Source organism: Hyla sarda, chromosome 2 (genome assembly GCF_029499605.1).
Source record: "Hyla sarda isolate aHylSar1 chromosome 2, aHylSar1.hap1, whole genome shotgun sequence".
Lineage (NCBI taxonomy): Eukaryota > Metazoa > Chordata > Amphibia > Anura > Hylidae > Hyla > Hyla sarda.
Genome location: NC_079190.1, coordinates 64,250,934 through 64,265,563, shown reverse-complemented (window position 1 = coordinate 64,265,563; position 14,630 = coordinate 64,250,934). Strand labels below are relative to the sequence as shown.

Genomic DNA, 14,630 nt, shown 5'->3' with positions numbered 1-14,630 from the left:
GTCGCCTAATATAAGTTAGGTATATTGTTTAATATATAAAGATAATATAAATGTATAGGAGATATATATGTATAGGACCTTTCCTGGGTCACGTGATGTACAGTTGTGATGTACAATTGCTTAAGGACCTTCCAGGGTCATGTGATGTACCCAGAGTTCACTGGGTTCAGGACTTTCAGGTTTGCTGACCAATGAGCTTAGTCCAGCCCCTTATTATATAAAGGGCTGTAGCTACTAAATTCTCTCTCTTAGTTCCTGCTCTTATCTCCTGGACACTAAAGAAGCACAAACATCTCAGCAGAAATCTCAATTCATCTAGGCCAAAGCCTAAGAACCTGCAGCCACTAAACCGTGAGTTACAAAGCTCAATCTATCAAATCCTGTGTGACTACTACCAGCTAAAATCTTATAATTAGTAGCACAGTGGCCTGCATCAAAGCTCATTGCTTCAAAGTCCCAGCAAAACCTGTGAGGAACCTGCATTCCATTTGCCTCTTAAGAGACTGTTATGTATAGACTGTTGCATAAAATCTTCAAGTAAAGTTCTTCAGTTTATTCATAAAGTCTGCTGTGGACATTTCGTTATTTTCCCTACCGTTTCTGGGACGGTTGGTGGTAGGACCATTAACACTAAGGAAACCGCACCCTGGCTTCACGACATCTAAGGGTTAATACCACCAGACCCTGCACTTACAGCACCGCAACACCCCAGACAACACAACTCTCCTGGTTCATCACACATGGAAAAAGTGCAAATCTTTCCAATATGTTTTTTTAAATTCTCTATAGGTTTCACCTATGTGACATTCCAGCGACTACAAGTCGCAATTCTACCTGACCACCACTATGGCATGAGACCATATTACTTGATATCCTACCTCCGCAGCAATCTGGTCTGATGAAGGTCCAGGATTAAGACCGAAACATTACAACTAATTTTGTTTGGATTGCAAATGAAAAAAATCTGCATTTATTCAACCATGTTTGTTGTGCTAAGTCTTCTCTCACTAATCCAAATACTGCCATGTGAAACCAGCCTAGACTTTAGATTGAATTTCCTTCCACAAAACGGATGAAAGTGTAGTGAGGGTGTGATGAGGGCAGAAGTTGTTACCCTAGGGACAGATGGCATTAACCCCTTGTGTTCCTGACACCAGGGCATGGTTTAAACTCTGCACCACCCGAAGGTATACTGCTATATCCTGGGCTAGACACGGGGCAAATAATGACTCCTACACCAAGATACGGAACAACGACAGCTTTACTGAGGTAGACAGGTGTAATAGTCTTGACAGCTCAGTTAGTCCCAAGGAGGTGACCAGTGACTTCAGAGACCTTAGGGCTCGCTGGTACTTATAGTGGATTTGGACAATTTGCTGCAGGTCCACCCTGGCTTGATACAGACTAATCTTGACTGACTTGACTAGACAGACTTCACAGATTTCCCCCCGTATGTAGATTACCAGGTTTTGACGTTCACCTTCGGGTTAGTGGATATGTGGAAGCATGGCTGCCTGGTGAGTCTTGGGCCTCCTCAGGACACCTGACACTCTCTCTCAGGACTTGACCTTGCTGCACTCGGTAGGGAACTACACGAGAGACTGAACTAGCTCCTCCCAGGTTATTATGGGGGAGACTCTGGAGGGGTCCCATAGGTCACTCTAAAGGTCACATGGTCACTGGTACCTTCCTTGGTTACAACACATGACAACAGTATTTAAAGGCACAGAAAAATATATACACATTACATTAGATAACAGAGGTGCTTATTAACTATTTAGGGAACATAGATTAAAGGGGGTCCCAGAGGTCATTGAAATAGAGTCCACCTGACAGGGCAGCAATAGTACAGGGGTGCAACTCCTGTACTGGGCCACCACAAACTCCCCCTCTTAACAACAGCCGTCCTCGGTGCCCAGTCCTGGAGGGCAGATTAATTTGAAGTGGCCACTGAGTGACGCCTGGTAATAACAATAGAGACAGTTCCTGGGGCCTTTGAATCAATGTCCTTCACAGGGCTGGTGAATTGATGAAGAGTCCATGTGGCATTGCAATTAACGTCGGTACATGCTCCATTTTGTTTTAGGGTTTTGAGAACTGGGACAATAATATGTAACTATATGCTTGCTGCTTGCTGGAGAATAAAGATGAGTTCGGGTCGGGCTTCCTGAGGCTTTCTACCCAGATCCCTTTGCTAATGGGGCCCTTCGGCTTTTAGCTACTTCTCCCAATAACATTAGACTAGTAAATACACTTTTGTTTTCATTTTGACAATACTTGAGAAAGTTACCTACAGTATATACACAGTAGCTCTGTCACTGTATATGTTACTTACACCTCCAGGAGAACTCTCTGGCCACAAGAGCACCCTGTGCACGATAGACAGGAAAATAATAGACATTAGACATTTGTTCAGACTTTTGAAGACTATTGTGGCCTGGATATATAAACTGGTTAGCTATAGTCCTGACTAGACATGTGACTATTTATATACATAAGATGCTATATACATCACTGACTAACTGTACATGAAATGATATTGGACGCAATTATTCTACACCAGCTAGACATTAGTATATTTATGGACTGGATAACTTTTGTATACGCAGGTATGTTTATTCTCTATACCTTGCTGGTATGTGCATGGTAGTGAGGTAAGTCGACACGCTTCTCCTGACAAAATCAGGATACCTCCTATACAATTGCCATGGGTAGAAAGGACATTAAAGGGGTTCTCCGGTGCTTAGACATCTTATCCCCCATCCAAAGGTCTGCAGCTCATTTATGTTTCAATGGGTGGGGTAGCTGATGTGTGGGAAGGAGGAAAATTGCAAAATTTTTATGAGCCCCGGGACCCGGGGCTAATAACGCATGGCAGCGATCGCGGTGCCGCGCGCTATTAACCCTTTAGACGCAGCGTTCAAAGTCGAGCGCTGCGTCTAAAACGAAAGTGAAAGCTGCCCGGCTGCTCAGTGGGGCTGATTGGGACCACCGCAGTGAAAATGCGGTGTCCTGATCAGCTGGGACACGAGCGGAGGTCCTCTTACCTGCCTACGGCGTGTCCCTTCAGGGATTGATTGCTCCAAGCCTTAGATGCAGGCTTGAGCAATCGACCGCCAATAACACTGATCACTGCAAAGCTATGGCTTTGCAGTGAACAGTGCTAGCAATCAGTGTGTGCAACGTTATAGGTCCCAATGGGAGCTATAACACTGCAAAAAAAAGTGTAAAAAAAAAGTTAATAAATGTGATTTAACCCTTTCCTCAATAAAAGGTGAAATCACCCCCCTTTTCCCATAAAAAAAACACCATGTAAATAAAAATAAATATAAACATATGTGGTATCGCCGTGTGCGTAAATGTCCGAACTATAAAAATATCTCATTATTTAAACCGCACGGTCAATGGTGTATGCGCAAAAAAATTCCAAAGTCCAAAATAACGTATTTTTGGTTGCTTTTTATATCATGAAAAAATGAATAAAAAGCGATCAAAAAGTCCGATCAATATAAAATGGTACCGATAAAAACTTCAGATCATGGCACAAAAATGAGCCCTCATACTGGCCCATACGCAGAAAAATAAAAAAGTTATAGGGGTCAGAAGAAGTGTATGTAGTTGTGATTTTTTCCAGAAGTACGACAAAATCAAACTGATATAAGTAGGGTATCATTTTAATCGTATGGACCTACAGAATAATGATAAGGTGTAATTTTTACCGAAAAATGTACTGTGTAGAAACGGAAGCCCCCAAAAGTTACAAAATGTCATTTTTTCTTCAATTTCATCGCACAATGATTTTTTTTCTGTTATGCTGTAGATTTTTGGGTAAAATGACTGATGTCACTGCAAAGTAGAATTGGTGGGGCAAAAAATAAGCCATCATATGGATTTTTAGGTGCAAAATTTAAAGGGTTATGATTTTTAAAAGGTGAGGAGGATAAAACAAAAGTGCAAAAAATGAAAAACCTTCAGTCCTTAAGGGGTTAAAGGAGATATGCGGCGGAAAAAATTGATCCCCTATAAGTGTCTGATCTCCCATACAGGGCCCCGGCTCTGCGCCTCCAATGCGCCTGTCGTACCCAGTAGGGAAGCTGGTCGAAACACTCCCCTTCTATTCATCTCTAAGGGAAAGGCGGAGACACAGCGTTTGTATGGCTCCGCCTCTCCCGTATAGATGAACGAAGTTATCGTGTTTCGACCAGCTTCCATGCTGGGAGCGACACGTTATTAGAGGAGCAGAGCCCTGGCTCTGTAAAAGAGATCGCTGGGGGTCCCAGTGGTCATACCCCCCGCTATCACTTATCCCCTTTTCACCACATATCTCCTTTAATTTGTATATATACAGCATGTTTGTATAGCCCAGCATTTCCCATGCAGGGTGCTTCCAGCTGTTGCAAAACTGCAACTCCTAGTTTTTCAACAGCTGAATGTCCTCAGTTTACAGACCAGTGCATTAAGTGCATGAACAGTTTTCAGGATTCCACCTGTACAGTTACTACTACACACCTGTTACCTCCATAGCAGGGGAATACAGGTCTTTTTACAGAGTCCGAGCATGCGGGAGTTGTAATTTTGCAACAGCTGGAGGCACCCAGGTTGGGAAACACAGGTATAGACCATGGAATATCTGCTCCCCCCAGTTTCCACACTTTCTTCTATAAGCTCAGTCCTGTGATTTGATATTTTTCTCATGTTCTTTTTAACATTTTTTGCGTATTAATCAAATTTGATATACACTTTTTGTTGTTGGGTCTGTTTTCTTTTTGGGGGTTTGCATGTTTATCTGGCTCAGCTTCTTTATTCTAGTTTCCTCTACATTTTACTACTGAAACAGTGAAAGTGGGGCCTCATTTTGGAGATCACAGGGGTCCCAAAGGTCGAACCCCCCGCAATTAGACACATCCCCCATCCTGTAGATAGGTGATGCATTTTTAAACGCTGAAGCACCCCTTTAAGGAATGTACTTTCTGACTTCATTGGTGAAGGTGCCTGCATATATCAGTGTTTTTTTAAGCAGTGTGCCTTCAGCTGTTGCAAAAGTACAACTCCCAGCATGCTGGAAGTTGTAGTTTTGCAACAGCTGGAGGCTCCCTGATTGCCCTTACTCTTTTGGAGTGACATTTTTTACTTTTGCACAATACGATGTGGTACTTATACGGCACATAGAAAGCCTAACCTCCCCCAATTCATGGTACCAGGTAAAGTCAGATTCCCATTGATCATTACTGATATAAACCAGTTCTTGTCTTCCCTCCCCAGCCCGGGATTTTGCCTCTGCAGCCTCTAATGACAGCTTCCCATGCCAACGGGGAGTAAATCAGCCTACTAATTATAAAGCAGCAAGCCCAGACAATGGCCACATTCTGTCCCCGCCACACCATCCACAACAGCCTGTTACACTAGATTCTCCCCCTACACCAGTGATTGCTGCATTGTATGCAAAGATCAAGTACAGCTCCACAAGCCAATATATAGTTACATAGTTCATAAGGTTAAAAAAAGACAAACGCCCATCAAGCGCAACCTATATGCCTATTGTGTGCCTACTGTGTCAATCCAGAGGACGGTAAAAAACCCTTATGAGACTGATGCCAATTGCCCCATACCAGGCGAAAATTCCTTTCCGACTCCAGAATAAATTCCTGGATCAACGTTCTGTCCCTATAAATCTAATATCCATAACCTGTAATGTTATTACTCTCCAGAAATGTATCCATCTGCTCCCTGCACTGCTTTACTTGTCATTCATAGCTGTGAGGGTCAGACATATATCCATAGGTCTGACCCCTACCGCGCATCTATATATACAGGTGCCGGCTCACCGCTATGAATGACAAGTAAAGCAGTTCAGGGAGCGGAGGCTCGTGCTGCTGCTGCCAATAGCTTACTTGTCATTCATAGCAGTGAGCCGGCATTTGTATATGTACGATGTGAGGGTCATACATATATCCATATGCCTGACCCCCACAGCATGATATGCAGCTGCTGCCCACTATTAATGACAAACTCTTAGCAGCGAGAGCTGGCAGCAGCCCTCCGCTCCCCCGCTAATAGAGTTTTCATTCATTGGCAGCCAGGGGAGGAAGAAGATGAAGATTAATATGCGCAGCTTGGGGGAGGCAGTATATATATAAATATGAGCAGCGGGGGTCAGTATATGAGCAGCAGTGGTCAGTATAGATATATAATAGCGCTGGGGGGGGCAGTACATTTATTCAAGCGCAGCGGGCACTAAGTTTGATATAGTGCCGCAGGGGGAAAGATATATAGAAACGCTGGAGGGGACAGATATATACCCCCCCAGCGATTCTATACATCTTTGCCCACCACAGCGCTTCTATATTAAAACTCTGCCAGGAGCCCGGATTGGCTCCTCGGTCCCGGACATTCAGGGCTCCTGGTGGGGAATTTAAAAATGAAAGTTTGCAGTACATTGCAGGGGATCGGAACATGCCGCCCGCTCCCCTGCTTAATAACTTTTGATTGGATCGGGTCTCAGAAGTGAGACCCGGTGCGATCAATCCCTCAGCCCCTCTACTACTACCCCCAACATGGAACAGACCCTATTCCATGATGGGGGTAGTAGTACAAGCACTAATGTAGTCAGAATTTGCAGTGACTTTTTTTTGTCGCACAGAATACATTTTCTGCGACAGAAAAAATCCTTGCGACAGAAAGAAAGGGAAATTGGGCGACAGATTAGTGAATCACAAGGAAAAAAAGATGAGTACACTGAAAAAAAAACCTAACCGACACTCCAGTCTTTGTAAATGAGGGCCAATGAGTTTATTTGCCTTGGCAGCAGCTGCCTGAGGGTAGGTTCACACTACGATTTTACTGTACGGGACCTAGCCCGTATCTAATTCATTTCAATGAGCTGACAGGAGTCAAATGATGACTCCGTTCAGCAAATTTTTGCCCTGTATCCGGTTTTGTGACCGGACCTAAAACCACGGCATACCAAAATTTTAAGTCCGGTCAGAAAACCGGATATGGGGCAAAAATGAGCCGACCGGAGTCACCGTTTGACTCTGGTCAGCTCATTGAAATTAATTAGATACGGGCCGGGTCCGGTTTTCGCTCCCCCCAGCCGGATCCAGTTCCTGTACAGTAAATCGTAGTGTGAACCCACCCTAACACTGGTCACTACAGTTATGTTTACTGTTGACTAAAAAGTTATTTTCGATTGTGTTCCCCAGTGTTTCCCCATTTAAGGGTATGTTCACACGAACTGATAAACTACAGAATTTTTGCAGCAAATCTGCCTTGTGCAGATTTTCTGCAGACCCATTGAAGCCAATGGTAGCAAAATCCACTGCGGATTTTCTACAGCAAATACGCTGCTTAACTTCTGCCGGTAATCCACCCATGTGAATGTACCTTAAGGTCATTCCGACTAAATTTGCTGCCCATTTTCTGCAATGGGATTCTGTTGTCCCATTCACACATATTTCGCATAATTCCGCATAATTTAAAGACTTGTCTGTGTATAAATAGATAATGGGAGAAGAAATGAAGGAAAAAAAGCGGTGCTGTTACGCCGAGCGCTCCGGGTCCCTGCTCCTCCCCGGAGCGCTCGCGGGAGCGCTGCACTGACATTGCCGGCGGGGATGCGATTCGCATAGCGGGACGCGCCCGCTCGCGAATCGCATCCCAAGTCACTCACCTGTCCCGGTCCCCGGCTGTCACGTCCTGGCGCGCGCGGCTCCGCTCCTTAGGGCGCGCGCGCGCCAGCTCTCTATGATTTAAAGGGCCAGTGCACCAATGATTGGTGCCTGGCCCAATCAGCCTAATTAGCTTCCACCTGCTCCCTGTCCATATTACCTCACTTCCCCTGCACTTCCTTGCCGGATCTTGTTTCCTTGTGCCAGTGAAAGCGTTTAGTGTTGTCCAAAGCCTGTGTTCCAGATCTCCTGCTATCCTCTTTGACTACGAACCTTGTCGCCTGCCCCGACCTTCTGCTACGTCTGACCTTGCCTCTGCCTAGTCCTTCTGTCCCACACCTTCTCAGCAGTCAGCGAGGTTGAGCCGTTGCCGGTGGATACGACCTGGTTGCTACCGCCGCAGCAGGACCATCCCGCTTTGCGGCGGGCTCTGGTGAAAACCAGTAGCAATCCTAGAACCGGTCCACCGACACGGTCCACGCCAATCCCTCGTTGACACAGAGGATCCACATCCAGCTAGCCGAATCATAACAGTAGATCCGGCCATGGATCCCGCTGAGGTGCCGCTGCCAAGTCTCGCTGACCTACCCACGGTGGTCGCCCAGCAATCGCAGCAAATTGCCCAACAAGGACAGCAGCTGTCGCAGTTGACCGCCACGTTACAGCAACTTCTGCCACTGCTACAGCAGCAACCATCTCCTCCGCCAGCTCCTGCATCCCCTCCGCAGCAAGTGGCTGCTCCTAGCCTCCGCTTGTCCCTGCCGGACAAATTTGATGGGGACTCTAGACTCTGCCGTGGCTTCTTGTCTCAATGTTCCCTACATATGGAGATGTTGTCGGACCAATTTCCTACAAACGGCGTTTGTAGTGAGTCTTCTGTCTGGAAAGGCCTTGTCTTGGGCCACACCGCTCTGGGACCGCAATGATCCTGCCACAGCCACTGTCCAGTCCTTCGCTGAAGTCCGTAGTGTCTTCGAGGAACCAGCCCGAGCTTCTTCTGCCGAGACTGCCCTGCTGAACCTGGTCCAGGGTAATTCTTCAGTAGGCGAGTACGCCATCCAATTTCGTACTCTCGCTTCCGAATTATCTTGGAATAACGAGGCTCTCTGCGCGACCTTTAAAAAAGGCCTATCCAGTAACATCAAGGATGTGCTGGCCGCACGAGAGATTCCTGCCAACCTGCAAGAACTTATCCATTGGGCCACCCGCATTGACATGCGTTTTTCTGAGAGACACCAGGAGCTCTGCCAGGAAAAAGACCTTGATCTCTGGGCACCTCTCTCACAGTATCCTTTGCAATCTACCCCTGTGCCTCTCGCCGAGGAGGCTATGCAAGTGGATCGGTCTCGTCTGACCCATGAAGAGAGGACTCGCCGTAGGGATAAAAATTTATGTCTGTACTGCGCTAGTACCGAACACTTCTTGGTGGATTGCCCTATTCGCCCTCCACATCTGGGAAACGCACGCACCCAGCTCACGTGGGTGTGGCGTCTCTTGGTACGAAGTCTGCTTCTCCATGTCTCACTGTGCCCGTGCGGATTTCTCCTTCTGCCAACTCCTCCTTCTCAGCCGCGGCCTTCTTGGACTCTGGTTCTTCTGGAAATTTTATTCTGGCCTCTTTGGTGAATAAGTTCTGCATCCCGGTGACCCGTCTCGTCAAGCCGCTCTATATTTCCTCGGTCAACGGAGTGAAATTGGACTGCACTGTGCGTTACCGCACAGAACCCCTGCTCATGAGCATTGGACGGCATCACGAAAAAATTGAACTTTTTGTTTTGCCCAACTGCACCTCTGAAGTCCTCCTTGGTCTGCCATGGCTCCAACGCCACTCTCCTACCCTTGATTGGACCACCGGGGAGATCAAGAGCTGGGGTGCTTCTTGCCATAAAAAATGCCTCACGTCTGCTCGCAGTCCCGTCAGTCAAACCTCAGTGTCTCCTCCTTTACCTGGTCTCCCTAAGGCCTATCAGGACTATGCTGTGTCTCCTCCTCATAGCCCCCGTCCTGGTAACACTTTGCCCCGTGCCCAGCTTCACCCTCTTCCCCCCCTCCCCACTCCCACGCCTTCTGGTTTGCCCACTGTTGATGAGGTTTCCCGGGACTTCTCCACCATCTGGAAAGAGACTCAAAAATCCCTCATACAGGCCTCATCCCGGATGAAGAAACATCCCGACAAAAAGAGGGGGAGACCTAAGGGGGGGGGGGTACTGTTACGCTGAGCGCTCCGGGTCCCTGCTCCTCCCCGGAGCGCTCGCGGCGTTCCTCTCTCTGCAGCACCCCGGTCAGAACCGCTGACCGGGAGCGCTGCACTGACATTGCCGGCGGGGATGCGATTCGCATAGCGGGACGCGCCCGCTCGCGAATCGCATCCCAAGTCACTCACCTGTCCCCGGCTGTCACGTCCTGGCGCGCGCGGCTCCGCTCCTTAGGGCGCGCGCGCGCCAGCTCTCTAAGATTTAAAGGGCCAGTGCACCAATGATTGGTGCCTGGCCCAATCAGCCTAATTAGCTTCCACCTGCTCCCTGTCCATATTACCTCACTTCCCCTGCACTTCCTTGCCGGATCTTGTTGCCTTGTGCCAGTGAAAGCGTTTAGTGTAGTCCAAAGCCTGTGTTCCAGATCTCCTGCTATCATCTTTGACTACGAACCTTGCCGCCTGCCCCGACCTTCTGCTATGTCTGACCTTGCCTCTGCCTAGTCCTTCTTCCCACGCCTTCTCAGCAGTCAGCGAGGTTGAGCCGTTGCCGGTGGATACGACCTGGTTGCTACCGCCGCAGCAAGACCATCCCGCTTTGCAATCCTAGAACTTGTCCACCGACACGGTCCACGCCAATCCCTCGCTGACACAGAGGATCCACATCCAGCTAGCCGAATCATAACAGGTGCCTTGTCAAGGCGCTGTTCGCAGATCCAGGATAATGAGACACAAATGTGTATGAAAAGAAAGTGCCCGGGGGCACTACGTTTATTGAATTTCCAATGACGCGCTTCGGAGGGTATTTCCTCATTCCTCATATTGGAATGTATGCCAATCTGAGGAAGGAGGAAATGCCCTCCGAAACGCGTCATTGAAAGTTCTTTTAATAAACGTAGTGCCCCCGAGCACTTTCTTTTCATACAAATTTGTGTCTCATTATCCTGGATCTGCGAACAGCGCCTAGACAAGGTTCCCCTTTTTTTCCTTAATTTCTTCCAGATATCTTTGTGGACTGTGCACTGTTCTCTGGTGCATTCATTTGGGTGAACATATGAAATGTCTCATTTACTAAAGATGTCTAAGAAAAATTTAGGATTTTCCTAGTATAATGATGGAAAATATAAATTTTATAAAGACAGGAGGCGAGTATCAAATGCATATTCCTTCTTTATTTTGCCCATTAGCAGAAAGAATATAAGTATTACCAACACAAAAGAGAAAAAACGCAGGTGTCTAGTCACCTAGCAACCACAGTAACTCCTTCTCAACGTTCCACCAATCATATCCCTGAACTGGTCTATATAAGACAACTGCAGCTCCTCCTCCTCCTCTTTCTTTATGCCGTGCCATCTTTCAATCTCCGATCTCCAGCGAACTACCACGCCGCCATGGAACCAAATAACGGCCTCCTCAGGTGGATCTCCGAACCGCTAACCATGAGATAGTCCTCTTCCAACGAAGAACAATTCCAACGGACCAAACGCCCTTAACCGTTGACATCAACAGCATACAATCCAGAACAACCGATCTTCAATATCCTGAAAATATACAATACATTCAGTAGTAATGGGTAGGGATAAACGGGCGGGATGATACTCGCCTCCTGTCTTCATAAAATCAATATTTTCCGTCATTATACAAGGAAAATCCTAAATTTTATGTCAGACAGGAGGCTCGTATCAAATGCATGTTTAAAGCATAACAAACAAATAACATATAAATACATTCTCATAATACAGACATAGAGACGTGATCAGTCGGTTTAAAATAAAATGTCCGAAAAACCGTCTCTGGCGACCAGTCGGCCGCCTTCAGGATCTGACAGTGAACCTCCCGCCTGAAAAACTTTAGTCAACATCGCACATCTAGTGGAATGCGCCGTAAAAACGGACACATCAATCCCCGCCAATGCGATCGTTAGTTTCAACCAACGAGCCAGCGTGGGAGAGGACACCGGCAGGAACGGAGAACAATACGAAATCAAAAGTTGGGAATTGTGAATCGACCTATGGGTCACCCTTCTTGACTCGTAAGACCGAAGGTAGCGTACTACACACAACCTCGGACGCGACGAAAATGACTGTCACGATTCGGCTTGCTGGTAGTGGATCCTCTGTGTCAGCGAGGGATTGGCGTGGACCGTGTCGGTGGACCGGTTCTAAGATGCTACTGGTATTTACCAGAGCCCGCCGCAAAGCGGGATGGTCTTGCTGCGGCGGTAGCAACCAGGTCGTATCCACTGGCAACAGCTCAACCTCGCTGACTGCTGAGAAGGCGTGGGACAAAAGGACTAGGCAGAGACAAGGTCAGACGTAGCAGAAGGTCGGGGCAGACGACAAGGTTCGTAGTCAATATGGATAGCAGAAGATCTGGAAACACAGGCTTTGGACAACACTAAACGCTTTCACTGGCACAAGGCAACAAGATCCGGCAAGGAAGTGCAGGGGAAGTGAGGTAATATAGCCAGGGAGCAGGTGGAAGCTAATTAGGCTAATTGGGCCAGGCACCAATCATTGGTGCACTGGCCCTTTAAGTCTCAGAGAGCTGGCGCGCGCGCGCCCTAGAGAGCGGAGCCACGCGCGCCAGCACATGACAGCCGGGGACCGGGACGGGTAAGTGACTTGGGATGCGATTCGCGAGCGTGCGCGTCCCGCTATGCGGGTCTGACCGGGGCGCTGCAGAGAGAGAGACGCCGTGAGCGCTCCGGGGAGAAGCAGGGACCCGGAGCGCTCGGCGTAACAGTACCCCCCCCCCCTTAGGTCTCCCCCTTTTTTTGTCCGGCAACTGCTTCACATGGGACAAGGACACCGGGAGTGATTGTAGGGTTTCCTCAAAGGCAGGCAGTACAGCAGGAGTGGGAATGGGGAGGGAGGGCAGAGGGTGAAGCTTGGCACGGGGCAGGGTGTCACCAGGACGGGGGCCATGAGGAGGCACGGAACAGTCCTGATAGGCCTTGAGGAGACCAGGTGTAGGAGGAGGTACTGAGGCTTGCCTGACGGGACTGGGAGCATAGGTGAGGCATCTCTTACGGCAAGCAGGACCCCAGTTCTTGATCTCCCCGGTGGTCCAGTCAAGGGTGGGAGAATGATGCTGGAGCCATGGCAGACCGAGGAGGACTTCCGAGGTACAGTTGGGAAGAACGAACAATTCGATCTTTTCGTGATGGGGTCCAATGCACATTAAGAGAGGTTCTGTGCGGTAACGCACAGTACAGTCCAACTTCACTCCGTTGACGGAAGAAATGTAGAGCGGCTTGACGAGACGGGTCACCGGGATGCAGAACTTATTCACCAAAGGGTCCAGAATAAAATTTCCAGCAGCACCAGAGTCCAAGCAGGCCACGGCTGAGAAGGAGGAGTTGGCAGAAGGAGAAATCCGCACGGGCACAGTGAGACGTGGAGAAGCAGATTTCGTACCAAGAGATGCCACACCCACGTGAGCTGGGTGCGTGCGTGCGTTTCCCAGACGTGGAGGGCGAATAGGGCAATCCACCAAGAAGTGTTCGGTACTGGCACAGTACAGACAAAGATTTTCTTCCCTACGGCGAGTCCTCTCTTCCTGGGTCAGGCGAGACCGATCCACTTGCATAGCCTCCTCGGCGGGAGGCACAGGCGTAGATTGCAAAGGATACTGTGGGAGAGGTGCCCAGAGATCTAGGTCTTTTTCCTGGCGGAGCTCCTGGTGTCTCTCAGAAAAACGCATATCAATGCGGGTGGCCAAATGGATAAGTTCTTGCAGGTTGGCAGGAATCTCTCGTGCGGCCAGCACATCCTTGATGTTACTGGATAGGCCTTTTTTAAAGGTCGTGCAGAGAGCCTCGTTATTCCAAGATAATTCGGAAGCGAGAGTACGAAATCGGATGGCGTACTCACCTACTGAAGAATTACCCTGGACCAGGTTCAGCAGGGCAGTCTCGGCAGAAGAAGCTTGGGCTGGTTCCTCGAAGACACTACGGACTTCAGCGAAGAAGGACTGGACTGTGGCTGTGGCAGGATCATTGCGGTCCCAGAGCGGTGTGGCCCAAGACAAGGCCTTTCCAGAAAGAAGGCTCACTACGAATGCCACCTTAGACCGTTCTGTAGGAAATAGGTCCGACAACATCTCCATATGTAGGGAACATTGAGACAAAAATCCACGGCAGAGTCTAGAGTCCCCATCAAATTTGTCCGGCAGGGACAAGCGGAGGCTAGGAGCGGCCAGTCGCTGCGGAGGAGGTGCAGGAGCTGGCGGAGGAGATGGTTGCTGCTGTAGCAGTGGCAGAAGTTGCTGTAACGTGGCGGACAACTGCGACAGCTGCTGTTCTTGTTGGGCAATTTGCTGCGATTGCTGAGCGACCACCGTGGTAAGGTCAGCGAGACTTGGCAGCGGCACATCAGCGGGATCCATGGCCGGATCTACTGTCACGATTCGGCTTGCTGGTAGTGGATCCTCTGTGTCAGTGAGAGATTGGCGTGGACCGTGCCGGTGGACCGGTTCTAAGATGCTACTGGTATTCACCAGAGCCCGCCGCAAAGCGTGATGGTCTTGCTGTGGCGGTAGCAACCAGGTCGTATCCACTGGCAACGGCTCAACCTCGCTGACTGCTGAGAAGGCGTGGGACAAAAGGACTAGGCAGAGACGAGGTCAGACGTAGCAGAAGGTGGGGGCAGGCGGCAAGGTTCGTAGTCAATATGGATAGCAGAAGATCTGGAAACACAGGCTTTGGACAACACTAAACGCTTTCACTGGCACAAGGCAACAAGATCCGGCAAGGAAGGGCAGGGGAA

The 14,630-nt window shown here is 48.7% G+C and overlaps 1 protein-coding gene across 1 annotated transcript in view; it reads left to right on the top strand.

Moving 5' to 3' along the window:
• The first annotated feature begins 332 nt into the window (after positions 1-332).
• The window catches only part of CCNA1 (cyclin A1), a 37,933-nt gene continuing 23,635 nt past the window's right edge, over positions 333-14,630 (top strand). Inside the window, exon 1 of the mRNA XM_056560348.1 lies at positions 333-351. The gene's annotated coding sequence lies outside the window, so the exon portion shown is untranslated. The remainder of the gene's footprint in view (positions 352-14,630) is intronic.